Source organism: Sturnira hondurensis, unplaced genomic scaffold, assembly GCF_014824575.4.
Source record: "Sturnira hondurensis isolate 20B ecotype Veracruz unplaced genomic scaffold, ASM1482457v3 Scaffold0010428, whole genome shotgun sequence".
Lineage (NCBI taxonomy): Eukaryota > Metazoa > Chordata > Mammalia > Chiroptera > Phyllostomidae > Sturnira > Sturnira hondurensis.
Genome location: NW_028083059.1, coordinates 3966277 through 3988918, shown reverse-complemented (window position 1 = coordinate 3988918; position 22642 = coordinate 3966277). Strand labels below are relative to the sequence as shown.

The 22642-nt window shown below is 38.1% G+C and overlaps 1 long non-coding RNA gene across 1 annotated transcript; it reads left to right on the top strand.

Moving 5' to 3' along the window:
* Positions 1-1039: 1039 nt before the first annotated feature.
* Positions 1040-22634, top strand: LOC118995761 (uncharacterized). Its single transcript, XR_005068355.1, has 3 exons — positions 1040-1109; positions 15443-15447; positions 22624-22634. It is a non-coding gene; the product is annotated as an uncharacterized LOC118995761 (long non-coding RNA).
* The last annotated feature ends 8 nt before the right edge of the window (positions 22635-22642 follow it).

Sequence of the window (22642 nt, the reverse complement as noted above, 5' to 3'; positions counted from 1 at the left end):
CTCCCCGTCCACCACTGATGAAAGTGAAACTACCAAGACATGATCTGCTTGGGGAGGAGAGGTGGCCAGTCTCTCAGAGGAGAAAAGCCAAGAGCCCCTTCCTCAACAGCTTTTATTGGGTTGTAATACACAGGAATACAGGTAAAGCTCATCAATCAATGTCAGGCAGCAAGGATCAAACAGTAGATAACATTTCAAAAAAGTCCGAGGGCTTAATCTGAGTCAGTGTCAGGAAGGGAGGTTACAAAAACTTTGGGAGACATACTCATTTCCTGCTTGGACTCTTATCATATGAATGAAAGCAGGCTTCACAGGACTTTAAGAACTCTTTCTTATGCCCAATCACCCTGGATTCGTGCTCTAGCTGGCAAGGGGCTGCACTGCCTTCCCCATCATAGGTTTTTAGGCTTAAGTGGATTAGAGCCAGGAAGTACTTTTCCCAGATGGAAATGGGGACTCAGGCTATTTCAGAATGGGGGGGGCGGTGAGGGTCTGTCACTCCCTCTTTGTTGCAGCTGCCCCCCAAGTCCTTCCATGATGGCCTCCCAAGTAATTGTATCTGGCTTAGGTTGCTCCCCCTCTGAGGGGTCTTACCCGTCATAGCCTAACCGACCAAGTGTTGGGGGCAGGGGATGAAACAGAAGCAGCGCTTGCTGCCAGAGACAAGCTTTGTCTCCTTAGTGGCTCGAATTCCAGAGGTTGCTCACTCAGCCTTAGCCATGGGGGACAGTTACAACTTCTGAAACCAGGCAGAGCAGTTCCCAACAGTCTCGAGTATATCACTCACAGAAAGCATTTGTATATATGTTTGAGGAAATTGATAGCTATTTTGAAATATAGCACAGTGTGTAGGGAGTAACTCACTTTATGGCACAGCAATTAGGGGATTGTTTTTACAGCCCAGTTTTTTTTTTACAGCCTAGTGATTCACCTTGTTTCTCTTAGCTTATCTTCTACATACCAGAGTTAATGAAACTCTATGCCTTCTGCTTCTGTACATTGCCTCCTGCTTTGGATCCCAAGGACTGGCCCTCCCTTGATCTACAAAACAACTGCTTTCCCACTGTTCAAGGCCCAGAATTTGGAAACTGACTCCTCTGGGTCCGCGTGTGAAATAAACTTCTACTCCGTACACCCGAAAGTGTCTGAGTTGTTTTCTGTAACATATACATCAGATTATACTGAAGATATTTTGTCAAGGGGGTGGGAGTGGGGGCATTGCAGTAATATGTGGCAATTCTTATAAAAACTTTCAGATGTCTCTGTTCTTTGAAATTATTTTCTGACCACCTCATCCTTTACACCAACAGCCAGAAATTTTGAATTGGCAAAATTTCTCCAGGGGCTCCAGTGGGAATATTGTGATCCCATTGTTTCTGAGGACCTTTTGAAAAATAATATTTTATTAGATTATTTCAGTATAAATAGTTTTTACTTAAGTCTTTTCTGCAGTAAAACAGAGAAAATAATTAAATGCAATTATACGTAATTTATGTTTTATGCAGCAAAGTTAAATCATTGAGATTTTTTATTCTTATTTTCTTAAATTTTAAAAATCTTGGCAGTTTTTTTCATTGCAAATTATTGATGTAAAGATTTATCTCATAGATCAGTACCCTTATCCACTAATAAAGGTATTTTATTGTATCATTTGTAGCTCCTTATATTACCTTTGTGACTTTTTCTGTGTTTCTCTGTTTTGTGTTTCTCAAACTCAAGCTATTCAAAATAGTTTGAATTTCTCCATGTTATTTTTAAATCTAAATTTTGTCCAAATATTTATTTTTTCAACAATTTTTAAAATAAAATCTTTTAATATGTGAATTTTTGGTCATTGCCAACTTGTTTTGTTGATTATTTCTACAGGACATATTCATTTTAATTCAAATCAAAACACTATGAATGTAACATTTTATTGATAACATTACGTCTCGGTAGTTAACAGCCACTATCGTTTCATGAATCTAAGTAACATAGGCTTTGTTTGGGAAGCTGTGTTTATTGCAGCTTCAAATGAAATGGGAAAGAGAAGGGGTATGCACTGAGGACTCAAAACTGGAGGCTGAGGAACAGAGAAGCAGGGGTGGAAACAGGACCCCTGAGCGATTCAGAGTTTCAACTTCTTTCTGGCTAAATGGCTGGTAAGCCATGCAGGGAAACATCAGAATTCCCTAGGGCCAACCTGTCAATATTGAAAGGATGATATGAAGAGCTTTCCTGGTCCTGTTTTAGATCTTGCCTCCATGTGGCTCCTTGTTCTGCGCACGTTTGCCCTCACTGTGCTCTCCAATCTGTGTTAGACTTTGCACGTTCTCAAATTCTCATTGTTTCTTGTGGAGAGCAGTTTAGATAGTAGTCCACCTAGAGCTTTACGTTCTGATCTAAGACCATCTGACCTGGAGATATATTAACCTTGTTCCTTAAGATCAGAAGCAACTGCTGAAAGCTGTGTTCCTTGAGCTAGTTAGATACCCTGGTATCTTTCCCTTCCATTGGATATACTCTGCCCTCGTATTCCTGGAGTACCTGCGTTTGTGTCCCCCACCTCCAGCATTCTCCTCAAGCACTTCTGTTTTTCCTAGTCACCTTTGACTTTCTTTTCTGTAAAACAGTAAAGATTCCATTCAGGAACGTCCTCACTTTGCCACAACCAATAGCTTGAAGGGATTTTCAGGGCTGAGTCTAGGCAGTAGAGAAGGCAATTGTAGACATGAATCCTTTCAGGTGGTGTTGCTCATATTATGCTGTATGTACAGGATATTTCACTTATGTGTAAAACTAGCCTTAGACACTAAGGCCTTTTTGAAAATAACTAGATCACACTTGAAATACTGTGATCTTTAAGAATATATAATTGGTCATTTATGATGATAATATATGCTTGTCATATATTTCTTCATTTATGGTTCCTGACACACAGCTCCTCAAATCCTTGGAATTTCCTACGTGTTGAGAGTGGTAAAGGTGTCTCTGAGCATGGAACCCCTGCACACTGTCCTACATATCTTGCTCTATGCATGTCTTCCATCTGGCTGTTCCTGAGTTTATACTCTTCTACAGTGAACTAGTAATCTAGTAAGTAACATATCTGTGAGTTCTGCAAGTCACTCTAGCAAATTAGTCAAACCCGAGGAGAGAGGTCTACGGAACCTCTGGTTTGTAGCCAGTCTGTAAGAGGTCCAGGTAATGACCTGAACTTGCAACTGGCAACTGAATTGAGTTGCCAACGAGGGGGTCGCTGAGACCTCTGATCTGTAGCTCATTGGTCAGAAGCACAGGTACAGCCTAGGCTTCCATCCAGTGTCTGAAGTAGGGGTGGAGGGTGGTCATAAACAACTAAACCTTAACCTGTAGAATCTGATGGTGTCTTCAGTTGGACTCAATTCAGTTAGAATTGAGTTGAATTCTTGGACACTCTGCTGGTATCCAAGAATTGTTGGCAGTGTGGGGTGCCCCCCACCACACACACCCTATGTTGGAATTGGGTCTGGAAAGACCTATTCATTACTAAGAGTTTCTATCTGACATAAAGAATCTATTAGAATGAGATTTAATCTTTGTTTTTTCAAAGCTAAGCATTTAAAACATATTTTTTCTTCAGTAAGCCTGATAGCTGTTACATTTTCTCAATATTCGCACTAAGTTGTACAAATAACAGAATTTTATCTCATTTGAAACAGCCAACATCCTATTAAATTTATAGTTATATTTAAATGCAAAAAGTCCTTCTTTTTCAGCACATGCACTCGTTTAGGTGGGGACACTTATTTATTTATTTTAAAGTCATAATGCAGATCTATTCAACCATACTTTCTTGCTCCAGGCTCTAGCCTACACACAATTTTTCATTAAAACATTATTTGAGCTGGGACATCTGCAGTAGTCTGGAACATATTTTCTCCAGTACTTGATTTTAAGCCCTTTATACATCTTAGAATTCTCTAAAAAATTACCTGGCACGTTTGAGTATAACTGAACAAACCACAACTGTGCCTACATCCAGAGAGGTTGCCAGTCTGGGTGGAAAATATGCTTGCTTTTTAAAGAGTATCTTTAACATTTTAATTAGCTTTTTATTCTGTCAATAATACTGCTCTCTGAATAGAGAATGTCTCCATGAATAACACAATATTTATTATGAAATGTTTTAAGCAGAGAGAAAAATACAGCAAAAATCAAAATGAATATTTACCATCACCCAGTTTTATCAAACCTTAATATTTTGTTATGTATGCTTCTGATGTTTTAATTAAATATTACATATTCATTTGACTCTCACTGCTCAATTACTCTCTCTTCCATTTCCCTTTCCTTCTGTCCGGAAATAACTGATACTGTTTTCTGACTAAAGGGGTCCATTTGCTTGTGCACATCAGAGCCCAATCAAATGTCAACAGGAGCTTGCAGCCAAGAAAGTAAGGGCTTATTAGTTGAGGAAATGGCACCAAGCCCAGAGTCACAGATAACTTAGTGCAAAGACCTGGCTCCTGATGGTTTCTAGGGGATGAGTTACAAAGGGGGGAAATCATTTTTCATAGTGGCTAAAGGAATTGGGGTCATGGGCTGTAACTGGGATATTATCTAAAAAATATCTGTTTTGTTTTCCAAAAACAATGTATGTTTATATTTTTGTTATATATGTATGTGTTCTAGAATATTTCATATTTGTATGTTGATAAAGCATATACATGTTATCATACTATGGTTGTTTCTTTGAAACTTGGTTTTTCTTTACATTATGCTTTCAAGATAGTTTTGCCTGTTAATACTTATAGCTGTAATTTATTTATTTTTACTAGGTAAAAATTCCATTGTATAAACACAGCACAATGTATATCCCCTTGTCTTGTTTTTCCTACTTTCTTTTTTTTCCTTCCCTAGAAGTTACATTTGCAGCAGGTTCCCTGATACAAAGACACATGGGCGTTAATAAATGAATGCTCTTTGAAGCCATTTATGGAGGTGGTTGTGGGAACCTCCAATGTATAGCTGGAGGGTAGGGTGGGAGGGTGGGGTGGGGGATACTGAGGCCTTTGCCTGTGAAATCTGCTGCTATCTCTGGGTAGAAAGTATCAGAATTGACTTAAATTACAGGTTACTCTGCTGGTGTCTACGAATTGCCTGGCATTAATGTGGGAAGTCTCCTACCCCCTCCATACACATATGTTAGAATTGGGTCAGGAACCCAATGTGCCTATTTATCTTACTTCTTGTTATTTAGGAGTACATGGACTCCAGAAATGTCCTTTGTTTTAGAAATATCATTTGACCAATGCTAATTTTTAACTCATTGTTAGAAAACTCGACTATACTCCTTGCTCCTTGACTCTTTCTTACCCCAGTGAGAGGTCATCAAATCCAGTAATTTTTCTGGTGCATTTTTTCATATAAAAGAGGACAATAATTCTGTCTTTTAAAACACTGTTCTTATTTATTTATTAATTACTTTGTTACTAGAGCCTATATCTGGATTGCCAGTTGGTTTTTTGATTTAATTCTTGTTCAAATACAGTTTTCTGTCTTATATTCTCAGCCCTGCCCCCCCAGTGCTCCCCACCTCCCTCCCATTTCCGCCCCCCACCTTAGTTATTGTCCATGTGTCCTTTATACTTGTTCATGTGAATCCTTCCATTTGTTAATGCTGAGTACCGATTGTTAATGCTGAGTACCAAGGTGTTGATCTCATGTATTACTAGTTGGTTTAATTTGACAATTACATTACCCAACTGCAAATGATTCATTACTTTATGCTTAGATAATCTGAAGGTAGTGTATAATGCCTACCTGACCATTGCAATGTTTGATTTGATACACTCAATAGATGTGGCCCATCTTGAAAAAAATGTTTTTTGAGCCCTTCATCTTCAAGAAGACATTCACTGTATTTGCTAATGATTCATGCTGGAATAATTCTTTTTTGTTTTAGATATATCATACTGTTGTCTAAGATATTGAATCCTTAGTTCATGGTTTAAGTTATAAAATTATTTATAGAGGGTTCATGATGATTTTACTACTAATCCTTCTTTTGTTATTTTTCTAGATGTACTGAAACTCTGGCCCAGCCACATTTTTCTTTGAAAAGCTCATGGTACATTCTCCGTGAGCCTCGAATGCTAAGCCATTTCCCTTCTTGGGTCCATCCTCTTATCCTGAGTGTAAATGAAGACTGATTAACGTAAAGCAGTCTGGAAGAATACCTTCTGAAAATGTTGCTTTCATACTGATGAACACTTTTCCTCAGAAGGTAAAAATCTGTTTGGCTCTCAGAATTACCTAGGTCTCACTGAGAATGGACCCACACAACCATAGAATATCAAGAGATCTTTAGTCCATCCAATAAAATCTTATTTATCAAGGCAGAAATAAATGAAATAGTCAATATTTGGCCAGTTTTGATTTTCCAATTGTAATTTTCATATAGTTCACCTAATGGATGAAGGGAGAAAGCTCCACTAATTTGTTTGGAGACACCTCTAGAATAGGGTCACTGCACTGTGTAGATTCATCTCTATTCTCTCAAGGACAGCATTTGCTCTGTCTCTCACCTTGTATACCTATCATTAAAAAATAAATAAACAAAACAGTTGCTATGTATTTGGAGTGAAAGGGGGAAAAAAGGAACCACACACACATTTTCCTAAAGGGGAAGTAGGACATTTCAAATGAAGATGAACTAGCAAGATATATTATTAGTGCAATTCTTCACCAGCAGGGGGGCATCCTGGATCATTTCCCACGTTCCAAGCCATCCTGTTATTATTCAAGCCAGACTCTTCCTGAGTGACAGGTGGGTAGCATTCCAAAAATCACTTGTGAGTTCCTCTAGACCTTGGAAGGCAGTTTCCTAAACACATGACATAATGAATGATTATCATGTTTTCTGATCAATATTATAAAATCATTTTAACATATAAGATATCCAAATATATTGTTATTGTTTCATATATATCTATCATAGGTATCATTTCTACACAGCAATTTGCTTCTTACTTATCAAGTCTCACCATCTGAGCTGTAGTAGCTACTTCTAACACTGGCATAGAGCTGAGCCTTCACTGGAGGTATCTGCCTGACAGAAAGGGTGTCACAGAATAACCACTTTCCAGTTGCTTAGAATCGAAGATAAAAGGAGAACTGTACCCATGGGGAGCATGCAGTTACAGATTTACGTGGAAATGCATTGTGATATAATTGTTTCTAATGAGGACCTCCTAGTCCTCAATGCATGTCTTTTAGGCTTTCCTTTTTGTATCTTGATCCCGTTTTAGAAATTATGCTATTTTTAATTGGAAAAATTGAGAGCTGCACTTAATTAGACCAGCGACATTGTATCAAACTACTGCCATATTTCTTGGGCCTGAACTTTTCAAATAGTTTTTTATCTGATCCAATGTTGTATTTTCATTGAACTTCATGCCTTTTTTTTTGTAATGTGCCCTGTGGTTGCAGGAACTTCCAAATTTAAAAACTAAATGACTTGCCTTTAAAAGAAGCTTTGTTTCTAAAGTTGTTATTTGCAATAATTGCCACACTAACTTGTGAAGAAGTGCTATGCCTGGGGTCAGCTGGCAGCCTCAGCCCTGGGTCTCTTGCTGGCTTCTGTCAGATTAACGTGGGGTGCTCACCTGCCGAAACCCACATGGTTCTCCTCTGCGCTGCCTGTGGAGGAGAAAAGTGTTCTTAGATTAGGTTAAAACAGGGTTATTTGGTAGGAATATATATATTTGAGTTTGCTGATAAATGCTGCTCACAGGGAATGTGTGAAGTGTCAAGCTTAGCCTGGCTCATGGTAAATTCAGCTCCTTATCAACCCAGATTCCTGTAAGTTTATGTTTCTTCCTCAAAAGCCTTGCTCCTAAACTTTTGTTTTATTAGAGTGAGGTTTTGTTTGTTTAATATAAAATTGTGAAATTATTTCTACCCTCAATACTTGGTTATGACTTAAGGTATAACCTACTTCTAGAGATAGTTGTTTTTTAGGGCCTTGGGAAGTCAGGAATCCAAGGTTAGAGCCTGCGACCACTCTGCCTGTTAGGGCATCCTAAGTGTCTAAAACAAGGAGCTTCACCTAGTAAGCCTCATAAAAAGTATAGGAATGAATGAATAAATGTTCAAATGACTCTTGACTAGCAAGGATTTTGTTATTGACGTATATATTCATTCCTGAACCCTCAAATCACACCCCTCAGCAATCATCCCCCTTCCGTTGTCTATGAGTGGAGCTGTGGAACTGTGAAGTCTAGGCACAGGGGTTATATTGTAGCTTTTCAGAATCTCGATCATCTGACATGATGGCTCCTCTCTTATAATCCAATGCAGTCACCTGATTTAGTATTTAAAAATTAGCCTGTGGGTCCTATTTGGCATTCTCCGTAAGTCTGTAATTGTTGCTGTGGACTAAAGAAAAAGTTACCCCAGAATTTAGAGTACGAATCCCATGTCACTGCTGAGTAGCAGTGGCAGTAATAGATTGCTCACTTAATGGCAGGATCTGTGATACCTGCTGGGGTCAGCAACATGAGCCCAGTTAGTACTTGACATTATCGTATTATCAAGTGATAATATGACTAATAACACATTGATGACTTGTAACTATTTCCTTCCTCAAAGAATCATAATAGAATTCTTGGTCACATCTGAAAAAAATTATCAGAAACATAATGGACAGAAAAGTGCTTTTGGTCCTCCTTCTCTCTCCTCCCTCCCCTGACTCCTTTTCTCTCCCCTCCCCAATATATACAGATACTACTGTTTTTCTGCTTATCCCAGTGACATGACACCCTTAAATATTATAGGAAGTTTTGCCAAACTACCACCATTCAGCTCCTAAGTGCTCTGACAGTTACCCATGCTGGGAGGCCTCATGGCCCTGAGAAAGCTCTGTGTTGTCATGACCTCTCAGGTGCCTTGCTGAGACTTGGAATGTAATGGATCTGCTCAGCAGCCAGAGAAAGAGAGAGAGAGAGAAAGAGAGAGAGAGAGAGAGAGAGAGAGAGAGAGAGAGAGAGAGGAGAGTGAAAACAATAGAAGATTGATAAAATCTTCATCTACCATTGAGAATTTTTTGTTTTGTTTTGTTTTAGGACCCTGCTTGTCAGAACCTGGGACATTTAAAGAAAAAAACAAATTTTCAATCTTTCATGAGGTTGTATATAAAAGGAACATCTTTAGCAACATGACAGACTAAAAGTCAATTGAACTGACATGTTACGCCTAAGAAGTGAGATTTTATTTCTGCCTCCTTTGGAAGAAATAATTGATGACTTCCAACTGTCACTTGGATAAACTTGGGTCACAGTTTAACAAGAGAAATCAAGGTCCTAATCCTGAAGACTTCCTGTTGATTTCAATGATTGGGCTAAGTTGTTATGACTATCACACATATAAGTACAGGATATTTCCAAGTATAGAAATATTTTAAGCAACAATAATAAATATTGGGTTTATTTATTGCTGGTTAAATCCCTGGGATTAAAAGAAGGGCAATTAAATAGGATTCATCAGTATACTGAGTCCTTCAGAGAAGTGTGCAAGGTAAAACAAGGTTATTTTTAATCCACTTACATAGCAGAGTGGTCAAATTTTTTAAAAAATAAGCATTTTATCTTTCTAAACTGAGAAAACATGGTTCTACACAAGATTTACATGATTGGAGAAGGTTTTGTGAATGTGTGTGTATTATGAAGGCTTCTCGGTGAACAAAGCCACTTTGCCCTCCAAAAGTCGGGCTATCATCTGGGTTCCTTCGGGCTGTGGTTGATATTAGTGGTCACAGAAATCATACCTATGGGACAGTATACATTGACAGGTGTAAGTTCATTTTCATGTGACCTGCTTACTAATGTAGCTCACGTTACACTTTGAAGGTGTGGAACTGTTTGTGAGCTTTGTACTGCCTGTTTGCGTTGGCCACACCTCTCCCACTATTGGTCTTCTTTTTCTTGCCCCACAGCTCCCACACTTTACCATGAAGAATTGCTTTGGAAACTGGCTACGATGAGATTTTAATTTAGTATGCTGGGGTAAACTCAGGGATTGCATTGCAAATTAGCTGAGTAATTTCAGTAAAGTGGTGACCCACAGTTCAAGAAACATTGTTTAGACTTTCTGTTGGTTACCAGCTTCCTTCTGCCTAGCATCCGACTGGCCTCCCACGCCTCTGGATGTGGATTCTGCAGGCCCTTTGCTCCCGCTTTCTTTCCCCCCTATGCCTGCAGTGAGCTTACTTCACACTGCTGGAGATAAGTCAGAGAGTTATGTGCTGGAAGAGCTGTGAATACGCCAGCCTACATGGCAAGAGGGCCTTTGCAGACGGGTCCAATGTAATGACAAGGGCCAGAGTGGGGAGGGGGATAGGTGTAAAGATGCTATGCTACTGACCATGAAAATAGAGAGAGAGACCACAAAATTTTTTTCCCTAGAACTTCTGGAAGGGACACTGGCCTGCCAAAATTTTGATTTGGGGTCATCGAAACCAATTTCAGACTTCTAGCCTCCAAATGTGTAAGACAATAAATTCACAATGTTCTAAGCCATTCAGTTTGTGGTGACATGCTGTAACAGTAACAGGAGGTGAAGATATCCTCTCAGAATGTCACTGTGTTCATTTGGTTCAATGAAAAAAAATTAGAATAATAATTCCTACTCCTTAGAATTTTTGAGCAGGTCAAATGAGATACATCATGGGAAATACATAGATCCATATAAAATACATGCTGCCGATGAAGACGCTGGGGAGGGGCACGATGCCAGCAATTCCGCTTCACTTCCAGTTGGGCAGAGCCTCGGCCACCGCGGGACATGAGAGTCATTCTGAAGTCACTTGATTTTTGATCACTTTCTACTTCGAACTGGTCCCCCAGATAATAAACTCTCATTCTGTATATGTTTCCAGAAGAAGCCAGTCATGCCTTATTTTTATAGTAAATCAATGCAAGCAAGAAGATTTTGGGACTATCTGCCAACTACCCACTTGGCCAGAAACCACTTGGCTCAGTCCTATTTCTCTTGAATTTCTCTAATTTATGGTTTTAAGTGTGGATAAGGTTACTTTTCTCTTCATAGAATAGCTTCTTTTGAAAGTCTCATGGTCTCAGGGCTCTCTACTGCTTCTCCCTTTCATCACCTAGCCTGTCCTGAAAGGAGCTGGTGATCTACTGTAACAAGTAAGATGTGATTAGATGCCAGTTAAATGGAGGGCGATTAAAGAAGAGTGAGCTCTCAGAGGAGAGGAGCTGTACATTGATATGTTCGGAAAGGCTTAGGGAGTAAGTGACTGAAGGATAGTTAGAAAGGAAGATGAGGTGAGGGGCTTTAAATTAGGGAGCAACAGAAAAGATCCATTGAGCCTACTTAGAAGTAGGAATAAATAGAGGTTGCATGGGAAATAATCAGTTAATATAGAGATGGAATTATGGTTGTACGTTGTCAGGCTTTACAGGTATTGCAAGCACTGCTTATTTTATCTTATTTTTGAACCCTCCTAGAAGCCCAAGCCAGCACATCTGTAAGTTTAAACAAACAGGCATTTTTTTTTCCTTTTATAGCAATCAGTTAGAAGGGTCCATACTCTTATCTATCCAAGCTGATTCTTAGGTTGGGATACCAGGGTTAATGGATATCCATCCTCTCTCCTGCAAAATAGCTTGGACCGTCTAATACTGAATGCCATTAATGGTGATAAAGTTCCAATTTTAGATATTTTTAAAAGAAAAGTATAATAGGCATATGGAAAAGAGCAGGACTATTCTAAGCATCCAGGGAGCTGTTCTGGAGAAGGAATAAAGAAATAAGCAGTTTACCTTTATTACTGCTTCTCCCCAGTCACATTACTATGAAAGGGGCCAGCACATTGGTGAAGGGAGAGTGCAGGGGACACCATTAGCACCAGCAACCCTGCCCAAATCTCAGCTGCCTCCAGGAGAAAAGTGAAAGAACAGCAAGCAAATGAGATGATTCTGGAAAATAGCAGAGATAGTGGATCAGAGTGGTCAGGGACTCCTTTGGAGATAATTTTTATTCATGTTCAAAAGACGGTGACTCCTTCCTAAAAGCCATGTAATAAAGTAAATAAATTAAAGAGTAGAAAATAGTGTATTTCATGGGCCCAGAGTAAGTAAAAAAAGACATGGAGTTTTTAAGCAAGGGGACCCTTGGAGTACGTTCCTTAGAAGTGACAGAAGACATATGTCCCTAACTGAAGAAGAGCTCAACTCTTATTGCAAGGTGCTTCTCACGCATTTTTCTCCCCAAAGCTTCCCTTAGCCTCCAGCTATATGTCTTAATGTAAAGTAAATCAGCATAACACCCTGAAGGTTTTCATTGGCTTTGTAACACTTTTGAAATATAACATACAATAAAGTATGTAAAACAAATTTCACTTGTTAATGAATAATCATGGATTCATGGAACAGACTGACAGCCGTCAGAAGGGAGGGGGGTTGAGGGACTGGAGGAACGAAGGAGAGGGATTAACCAAAAAATGTATATATAACACATAGACACAGACAACACTGTAGTGCAGGCCAGAGGGAAGGGGGGCGGGGGTAAGCGGAGGTGGGCAAAGGTGTGGAAATGAGGACAGAAGGAGACTTTGCCTGGGCAATGGGTGCATGATGCAGCATGCAGAGGATGTTTTATTTCACTGTCCCCTGGAAACTCATATAGTTTGGGGGACAAATGTCACCCCAATAAACTCAGTGAAAATATATATAAATATATATTTTAAAAAAGTAAACATCCATGCAATCCCTACCCCAGTCATGACACAGCACATCCCAGTACCAGAGAGGAACCTACCCCTCTGCCGGGCTCCTTCCTGTCACCATTCCTTCCTCTCACTCTCAGGTATCCACTCTTCTGAGTTTCTTCAGAATCTCTTTACTGTTCTTTTTAAAAATACACTTGGGACTTGTATATGCATTCTATAAACATCACAAATTAGTTTCCCTGGTTTTCTTGATGTTCTATGAAGAGAAATGGATGATAAATATTTTTTTGTGCCTGGCTATTTTTCCCTTTTAATGTTATGTTTATGAGATTAATCCTTGGTGCTGCCCGTGGTTCTTGCTATATTTTTGATATCTCTCTAATGGATATTACACTACATACGTGCATTATGGAATGGCTGTGTAAACAAGTGGATGTAAATTTCAGATAACATTCTTCACAGAATCTCAATTAAAATGAGCCCTCATCAGCTCCTAAAGGGGGTATATTAGTTTTCTGTTGCTGTGTAACAAATTACCACACATTTAGCAATTTTGACCACCGCCTATGTGGTCCTGCGTAGTTATGGAGGTTAGGCATTTGGGGTAAGTTTCACTAATTTCTCTTTTCTCAGTCAGTTAAGGCCAAAATCCAAGTGTCTGTTACTCTGGTGTCTGATCTGGAGACCTAGGGAAGAATTCACTGCCAACTCATTCAAATTATTGGCATAATTCACTCTGTGGTGGTTGTGGAACTGAAACCTCATCTCCTTGCTGGCTGTTGGCAGAAAATCATTCTCAGAAACTACAAATTGCTCTCAGGTTCTTCCATGTACCTCCTCCATTTTCGAAGCTAACCAAGGCACATCACATCTCAGGTTTCCAATCTCTCATTTCCCCTTCTGTCAAGATCAGAAGAAAATTCCACTTGAAAGTGATTAGATTTCTGTGATTAGAGTAAGCCCGCCTGGAAAATCCCTTTTGCCATAAAACGATGGCAAATGTATCATCATATTTACAGATTTCAGCCATACTCAAAGGGGAGGGGATTTTCCAAGGTGAAGGTCCCTGACAGAATCTTGGAATTTTTTCTCACCATAGGAGAAAACTAACCATTCAAAATGAGTTAAATGGCATATACTACCCATCAGATTTATCTAGGAACCAAAGGATTTTTTTGAACTGTCATATGTCTCTTAGATAAGTTGTTCTGCCTTTGCCTTGACAGAGGGTAATGATTTATCTCAGTATATCTGTGTTTAGGTCCAGCAAAGCTGCCAACAGGTAGTTAATCATCATGAAAGAGCCAGGAAAGACTTCATGGTGGACATGCTACAGGATGATGCAGATGTTTTCAATGTGATTTTCTGATTTGTGTGATATTTGGCACTTATTTCAGATAGCTTCCTCTACGTAGAGGTTCTGAGCAGAAAAAGGAATTCTGATTAAATAAGATTCTAACCAATGAAATTCAAAATGCTACACAAATTTTGCAAATTATCATTGTATTCTACTAACAGTGACTGAGTTTATACTATTATGCCACCAAGATAATAAGAGAAAGAAGTGAAGTTATCATATTTTTCCTTCTTTTAATGTCATATTCTGCCAGAAATATTTGAGTCACTAAATGTGAGGCCCAGGCAAGTTACATAATTAGTTCAAGGTCACAAATCTAGAGTTTGGCAAACTGAGACACGATCTAATTTTCAGGTTTCTGAGCTCACACAACAACAAAAATATCTGCATAGCTGCTTGTATAAAGTGTGCAAGCTTACCTGTGCACACTGCTGCGCACCAACTACTTTCCACAGAAGCTAACAAGTGAGGTGGACAGAAAAGTGGCCTTGGGGCTAATCAGAATTGGATTTGAATCCTGACTAAGTTACTTATGACTTTGGTGACATCGGATAAGTTACTTCAACTCCTTGAGTCACAGGTTTTTCATTTATTTTGACTACAATATAACTCATAGAATATTATGACAACTGAACATAGTAACACATGTAAAACACATAGCAAATTATGTAACACATGATAGATGTTAAGTTTTATTTAAAAATAACTCGTAACCAGTAAATTGTTTCAACAAGACTGTAGATAATCTCACTGGCCACAGAAAGGATGGTAATATAAGGACATGGGTGCTGTGAACTGCCTGTTCTCTGCTGCTGCACGGATAACCTGGGGCATAAGATGTCAGGAAATATCTTAGTTTGAGTTCTTTCAAAAGCAGAATCTAGACAAGTCCTCGTCTGCCCTAGGAATCAGGAATTAGGAAGTAGGGACAATGAGACATGGAGGAAAGAAAGACCAACAGTCAGGCATGTTTTGAAGTTATCCTCGTGAATATTAGGGATTGATGCCACAGGACCTCCTAAGTATGGAGAACCCCTGTCACAACTGACCAGTTGAGTGAAGAACTGCCAGGAACATTAGTGAGGATTGTCATGGGCCTTTTACCCACACTTCTGGGATGAACTTACACATGGGTTAAGGAAGTTCCCATAGCCTTGGGATAGATGCCTAATGGAAAGTGGAAAGCTCTTCTTAGTATCCGTGTTAGGTAGAACACCACCATCAGTAAGCCACAGAGTAGCCTGAGCTGCAGATGAAGTCAGGTTGGCTGAAGGACTCTAATGTGGGGTGAGGGGGCACATGTACTACATGAAGCTAAAGTGGTTTCGCTCAGAATTCTATATGGCCAGCACTTTTTAGAATGATACAGCTAGAAGAGGTCTACCCTCTTCTCTTTTCAAAATATGCTAACGTCATTAATTTTCATGTTCAACTCAATAAATATTGCCTGAGTTTAAACACAAACTAAAGGAAAAACTTCTTTCTGACTTCATATATTTTAAAGTACAACATATGCTCCTGGGCAAAATGACCATGCTAATAGACGTCAGCTAGACAAGTGTTTCACATAAAGTGGTCCTTAGATCACCTGCACCAGAACTACCAGTAAGACCCGCACCTTTGAATTTTCTCAGGATAAATATCTTTTCTGTAACAATTTCTATACTGGGAGTCTGGGAATTATTGTGCTGTGCTGTTGTCTCTCCTTCTTAGTGGTTTCATGTTCCATAGTTTCTGTTACATGCTGTCAACCACAATCTGAAATATTAAGTTAAAAATTCTAGAAATATTTCATGAATATTAAGCTGTGCACCATTCTGAGTAGTGTGATGGGTTCTCATGTCATCCCACTTTCTCTTGCCCAGGACCTGAATTATCTCTTTGTCCACCATATGTACCCCATATCCATACATGCTGTCTTTTTGTCAGTCACTTAGTAGCCAACTTGGTTATCAGATCCACCATCATGTTACCTCAGTGACTGTGTTCAAGTAGTTTTTATAATCAGCCTAGTTCCACATTACAAATGCCTACATCATTCACCTGACTTTATCAGGCATTTTATCATGTTGCATCATCACAAGAAGAAAAACAAGGATGAGTACAGTACAATGGAGATACTTTGAAAAAGAGAGAACATATTCACATAACTTTATTGCAGTATATTGTCATAATTGTTTTATTTTATTATTATCGTTACTCTCTTACTGTGCCAAATTTATAAATTAAACTTTATCATATGCATATGAGAGGAAGAAACACAGTAAATATAAGGTTAAGTACTATCTGCATCCCCTGCTGCTATTGGAAGGTGTCCTGCATGAATAAGGAGGGACCACTGTATTTTTAAGCTTTGGTGCTTCCCCTCCCTAGTGTCTTTTGGGCAAGGCATGAAGAAGTCATTCATGGAACTACTTGTTTGGTTATATTGTGTGCAGTGTTTGGAAGAGAAATTCCTCCATCTGCCATTTGTACATGATTGTACATGTTTAATGTACCCTGCACATCACAGAATCATCTCATCTCCCAGGTACTAGAGGGGGAATAAGGTTGACTACTTCAATAGAGGTAACAGAGGCTCATAAGGTTTGAATGTTTTATTTCAGTCAAGATACCAAATCATAGTTCAAGCTGAGATTAGACCTTTGTTCAATGCCCTGATATTGTTGGCATGGTAAATAGCTCACAGGTTTACTGGTAGTCTTTAAAAGAAGTCTTTAAAAGGAGATAACAGCCACGCCTGTTGTCCAGAACACTCTTCTCTCAAACAGACTACAGTCTTCTGTTCAGACACTGTATAAGAGTACTTAATCTTACTGAGCATACAGACAGTGGTATCTGGACACAATGAACTGACTGATTTAAGAATAAACAGAATACTTAAGCTCAGTATTTACTTTCTTATCACCTGCTGTCACTGGCTAGTTTTCTGGAGGGTTTCTAAAAATATATATTCTCTATCACTAGAAATATGTCATTCAATGCAGGGTGGACAAATGTATGGGCTGTAACTTCCGAATTCTACTTTATCAAGTGCCCTCAGAATGCCCTTCTATTATTTCAGGTTCTTAGGAGTCACACACATTTGCTAATAAAATCAGAGTGAAAGCTTTATGAAACATTGCAGATGTTTGAAACAGAGAATGTTTGCAATTTATTGTCATAAATAGGTAATCAAATATTTGGGTAGTGGAATTGATTGGATGAGCTAGAGGCTATTGAAGCTGAAGTTCTTTGGGGCTGATTGCTTGTAATTTCAGTAACATTGTTTCTATGTAGTTGCTTGAGTATTAAACATATAAGAATCAAAATTAGCCTCTATATTAGTAACTCCAGAAAACTCTCAATTAGCTTTTACAATAGTTTGGGAACCAACCTAGAATCTAAAGCTAAAAAAAGTTAATATTTTATACACACCCAGATCCACACCCACACACATATTGCAATTTTACAAACAATGCTAACAGTGTTGGCTATTTCTTTTACTGCTACACAGAACACTTGGATAAAGGGAATCATGTGATATAGTGGCACACTGAACACAACAATAGATACCATTAACAATAAATATAGCTATTGCTGATTTATACATAGTACTTATAATGTGCCAATGCTTATAAATGTTTTATACAAAAAGTGACTTATGCTTAACTAACTGATTATGAGGTGGCTAGTGTTATAATCTTTATTTTACAGATGAAGAAGCTTTGGAAGATAGAAATTATTGCTTCTAGTCTGATAGTGGGGAAAGAGGTAGAAAGATTATGATTATCTGGTGCATTAATTCAAACAGCAGAATCTCACAGTTATTTACTGTAGGACAAGTAACCTCTTCAGACAGCACATTGTGGCCTCCAAGTAGAATATTTGGGGTTCATAGTGACAATCCTGAAACAGACTAAACAGAAAAAGCAATTTTTATACTCTTTAAAAGAAAGAAGAATCTAATATATTTCAAAACTATTTTCACCTAAAACAATTTTATCAAAAAACAAAAAAATGGTTATTTTTATTAGTCTGGATACTGCAAAATATCTTCTTAATTATGCCTATAATAGAAAATGATATTTATCATACCTTTCTTAGGTTAAAAAAAGGGAAAACAAAGAACCAATCAGCAACCACACACACACTCACACACTCACAAACACATACACATGAAGATTTATTGACATTTAAGAGATAATCTGAAATATCATGTGTCTCAACAGGGGTTTTGAAGTCAAGTGGCATTTGTTCTTTGTTTTCAGATTACTGTACTACAATAGAGTCCTATCATTCTACATCAATCTTCCTTATAGCTATCTACCTTTTTCTGTTAATAATCCTGTGAGATAATAATTCATTCATTTAGATTAATATTCAACTTTATTCAGGTTGATAAATAGAGATTACACATTTTAGAATTCATCTGTATCAATGCAGAAAATTCAAGGAATTTCAAGAATTTACAAAGGATGATTCAGAAATATGACTTAGGCACTGTGTCCTCTTAGATGACTTGATTGTAATATGAGCCTACTAAAAAGTGGGAAGCTTTAATTGCATAAAAATTAAGGATTAATGTTTAACAAAGGCAACCATAGGGAAATCAGAAGAAGATATTTACAGTATTAAAATAAGATATGAGATGTATAATTATCAAAAATATTTAAGGAACTTTTTTCAATAAATTATTTGAGAGAAGAGAAAAGTAAGGAAATGAATAGTAACTCGAGACACCCAAGATGGTGGTGGAGTAGGTGAAAGATACACAAACCTCCTCCTAGAACCAAGCTGGAATTACAACTACATGTAGAAAAATCATCCTGATAACCAGCTGAACACTAGCTGGAGAGAAGCCTTATAACCAAAGACAGACAGAAGAAACCCACTCACCACAACGTGACTGGTAGGGAGTGAAGAAGAGGCCCAAGAGAGTTGGTTGGGCTGTCACAGGTGGCAGCTAAAGACCCAGAGGGATATTTCAATGGCTGAGGATGTTCCTCCTGAGAAGTCTGGGGTATTGAGAAGTCTGGGGTATAAACCCCAAGCTGGGCTCCTCAGACTAGCACACCAAAGTCAGGAAAGGCACCCACACAACATCCAGCTGTGAAAAGCAGCAGGGTTTCTGTGGACCAGGGAGAGTTGAAAATGCAGAGAGCCTCTTAAAAAGATCAATGAACAAAATTATATTTATATCCACTTACCCTGGGATCTGGCAGAAAGAAGGCAGAGTGGATTAGAGGTATGTGAGGGGAGTCTGGGTTGGTGGCTCTGGGGAGAGAAATGAAGAAACAATTACCAGAATCCCTGTGCTGTGGCATCCCCCACACTTTCTTAGGTAAAGTGAGCAATCCCCTACAAGTGGCATCAGCCTGAGGGGAAGCAACAACTCCACCCACAGAAATCCCTCTCACCTCACCTGTTGGAGCTTAGGCCAGGCTGCTGTGTATAGCTGGAGGCTATCTCAGCAATTAGGCTATCAGCAAAGTTGTATCTCCCGAAGTTCCGAGACTTAAGCTGACTCTTCCCTGGGACTGGTGCTGGGGAAAGCTGGCCCTGGAGTGCAGCCTAGTTCTTTCTCCATATACCCAGGCCTAGGAGAGGGAGGTACAAGCTGTGGATCACCGATATTTCTAAACAGGTTGCCCAGGGCCAGTAACAGGCAATGTTCACATGGACCTGCACTAGAGTCTTTGTAGATTTACCTAATACATATAAACATACACAAAGAAACAGCCAAAATGGGAGGACATGGGAAAAAACCCCAAATGAATGAACTAGAGAATTCTCCAGAAGAAGAACCAGGTGAAATGGAGGCAAGCAATTTATCAAATAGAGACTTTAGAGTGATGATTATAAGGATACTCAACAGCATAAAAAAAGACATAGAAACCATAAAAACAACCAGCCAGAAATAAAGAGTGCAATATATAAAAATAAATGATACACTGGAAGGAATAAACAATAGGAGAGATGAAGCAGAGGATCGACTCAGCATTTGGGAAGACAAGTTAGAAAAAACACTCAAGCAGAGCAGCAAGAAGACAAAAATGAACTTTAAAAAAATGAGGAGAGCTTAAAAAATCTTTTGGGACAACATGAAGTATAACAAACATCCACATCACGGGAATACCAGAAATAGAAAAGAGCGAGCAAGGAATTGAGAACCTATCTGAAGAAATAATATCCAAAAACCTGCCTTACCTGGTGAAAGAAAAAGAAACACAAGTCTAGGAAGATCAGAGAGTCCAAAACAAGGTGGAGCCAAAGAGGCCTGTACTGAGACACATCATAATTAAAATAGCAAGACTTAAAAACAAGAAGAAAATCCTAAAATGTGCAAGAGGAAAGCTGGTAATTGCATACAAGGGAGCACCAATTAGACTGTCATCTGGCTTCTCAACAGAAGCATTTAAGGCCAGAAGGAGTGGTATAAAATAATTGGTGTGGTGAAAAACAAGGACCCACAACCAAAGCTACTTAACCCTGAAAGGCTATCATTTAAAATTGAAGAGGAAATAAGGAACTTCTCTGACAAGAAAAAGCTGAAGGAGTTTGTTAACACCAAACCAAGACTGCAAAAAAATATTAAAGGGCTTGCTTTAAGAAGAAGAAAAAGAGAAAGGAAAAAGCAACAGAGGAAAATAGTCTAACAATAAAATGGCACTACATACCTGTCTATCAATTATCACCTTAAATGCAAATAGCTTAAGTGCTTCAATAAAAAGACATAGGGTAGTTGAATGGATAAGAAAACACATCCTGCATATATACTATTTACAGGAGACCTGCCTCAGAACAAATGTTCTACACAGACTGAGAGTGAAGAGATGAAAAAAAAAATATTGCAAGCAAACAAACATGAAAAAAAAAGCCAGTAAACATTTGAAGAGATGTTTATTCTCACTATTTATCAGGAAAGTTCAAGTGAAAGAACATTTTGCATTCTCCAGGATTTCAAATATTAGAAAGCCACCTAATATCTAAACCTAGTGAAAATATGGCAAAATGGGAGTCCAAGTGCATGATTGTTGGAGGCATAAAGGATGGTGAGCAATTTGGCAGTATCTAGTAAAACTAAGTCACCGGTGATTTATCATTCTCACTTCTGGGTATATTCCTTCAAAAATGTGTGACCTCATACGAGAAAACATAGTGGGAAGCTTATGTTACACTTGGGTGACAAAAAGAATTGGAGGGCATGCAGTGACTATCGGTGCACAACAACATGAGAAAAGAATGATATTAAAAGCACAATACCATTTAAATAAATACCCACCAACAATACTGTGACTTGGTTTCAAGAATATCACACTTTCAAAAAAAAAACCCCTGAAAGTTAGATGGAAATGATCTGTACTACATATCATTAAAAAAGTGCTTCTTTGAGAACAGGGGCTTGGAAAAAATAAACAAGGAAAATTATTTGATAAAGCAAAATCAGATCTAAATCAATTATTGGATAAAATGATTATTTACCTATAACCATCCTCTCCCTGTATGCATTTTATGTGGCTAGACTCAGTGTAATGAGTAAAAATAAATACTTTATACAAATATCTTTGGGGCATATTTCTAAGTGACTCTCAGGCTTCTGATGAGCCCTGCTAGCTTCACAAAGATGTTAAAATCTTCCAAAATACAAAACTAAAGATTGCTCTATTTACTTTTTCTGTACTTTCTCTTACTTTATATTGGTGACTGTAAGTGCCATGATTTATGATGAGTAACCAGCACTTCGTGTGACAATGCAGAGTTCCTTTGGGGTGATATACTTCACCTGAGAAGGAGGACAGACTTAGTATCAGCCACCAAACGTACTAGAAGTCGAACTAAAACGGGCATATATCAGATATGCAATTAAAAACAGGTTGCTGTTTATTTTTTAAAGGATGAAATACTTCTGTCTAGCTTCTTTTCTAGCATGGTCGTTATTGATCGTGGCATTTACAGTTCTAATTAGGAAATGGGTAAAGTTAGCAAGTAATGTAAATTTAATAAACATATCTTACAGAGAGATCAAATTATATTTCTAAAGCACTCCATGTAAGAATACAATTTTATTAAAATTAATTATAATATTAATATATTTAAATCTTAATAGGTTAGAATTGATTTTTAAAGTTATTTTTATTTTCATGAAGGTAAACCTTATATATTTATTATTGAAAAGCAATAGAAGAGGAATATATACATTGTGTCAGAAACCTCATATGTTTGATAATAGTGAAAACTACATACAGGGATAGTATACACAGAAAAAAAATTTGATATAGCTGAAAACAGCTAAGATTGAATTACCTAAAAAAAGCAACATTTATGACTCTCAATAATATCTCAGATTTGTTATGAACTGATATGTGGGAGTTTCAGTAAATTAACAGTGACTGAGCTGGACAATCAATAGAATCAATGACTGGACACTGGCTACATGAAACTGTCTTTTTAGAATGAGTGAATATTACCCAACAAAAGAAGTTATATTCCAAGGTAAATAGTTTTATTTTTAAAACTAATATTAACTTAAATTCAAAGCTCACTAGTGATTTGTAAATATGCTATTTGACAGTATAATAACTTAATAACCT